Raw genomic sequence first — 1,403 nt, 5'->3', positions numbered from 1 at the left:
ATTTTATAACTTCTTAAAATAACTTAAGCTTTTGCAAGATCTTTAAAATGACAAAAAGCCCTTGCAATTCTTTCTGACTGCCAGGTAGACATCAAGACTTGTCTCCCATGAGCTGTGGCAGGTTTACTTTGTGGAATCACCAGCAATATTTGAGCTGAGCCAAGCCCCTTCCTTGTCAAGTTCTCAGCTGCTGCTGCAGAAGCAGCTTCCTCAATGGATCATTCTGTTCTGCTTGGCCAGACAATGGTTGGGTTGCAAACCAAGGAAAAACAGGAAGAGAATCAGGTTTGAACTACACCAGTTCCAATGACAAAGGTCACTACTGGGGACAGAGCTGCCAGCAGGGAACACCTGAAGCACCACATGCAGGTTGAAAACAGAATTTCCAGCTAATGAGAAGTGGACAAGGAGACTCTAATTTGGTCACAAACTGCTATCCCAGAACACTCGATAAAATTCATCTCAAGAACCTCTTGGCAGTGTAGCTACAACCAGGGACAATTTGCAGATTTTTTCCAGAAAACCTCACAGGCCTGTATGTAACCACATTTTCAAGCTTGATATATTTTTTCTTCTTGGCACAAAGTCTGCAGCAGATGTGTTTAGCTGCTAGTGAACCGCATACGTGCACCAGCACATATGAGCTGTTACAGACAGGCCAGGAAAACTCAGGAACTGGTGAAAAAACAAATTCAGGATGGATTAGCTCAGAATAAGGAGGCAGGCACGTCTGCAAAAGGGAAATAAAACTATGACCAGAGCTTTTCAGAACTCAACTTCCTGTGTTTGTCCCTCCAGTAGGAGAGACTCCTCCTTTCAGGCTACACAGCATACAGGGGAGAAACACCAGCCACCACCAAACAGCAAATCAATAATTGGGTGAGTTTTCCAGCTCAAACACAGGACCAGAAGTTTAACTCCTGTCTCAGGACACTTTTCAGCTCGTTCTTCAAGAGCTTAGGAAGACATTCCTTCCTCACCGGTGCAGAGTAGTTACAGTATCTAACTGAAAGCTTAACAGGAGTTAGAAATAACCAGTCTCAGGGTGGGGGGAAAGGAAAAGTCATGGGCGGCATGAACTTCAAAACAATTAACTTATAGAGTTAACAGTTCAGATAGGCTAAGTCATCACAGCACAGTCTTTTTCACACCGAAACACGAAGCCTGCTAGGGGAAACCTATGAAAACAAACATTTTCCTAGTCCAGTTCCCATATGAACAGAGGCGCAGCATTACAGTACCTAAGCAATTATCAGCACATCAGAGCCTAAAGAGGGCATCAGCCCTTCCCGCCCAGCTCCACTAGAACCGAAACATTTATGACAGAATGCCAGGATAACTCCAAGATGTTCACCACCCCCCTCACAAGAGGAAATCGCTCCTCACAATAGTAAACACTCCTT

Source organism: Geospiza fortis, unplaced genomic scaffold (assembly GCF_000277835.1).
Source record: "Geospiza fortis unplaced genomic scaffold, GeoFor_1.0 scaffold506, whole genome shotgun sequence".
Lineage (NCBI taxonomy): Eukaryota > Metazoa > Chordata > Aves > Passeriformes > Thraupidae > Geospiza > Geospiza fortis.
The sequence above is the reverse complement of the archived record's forward strand: the minus strand, read 5'-3'. Positions refer to the sequence as shown.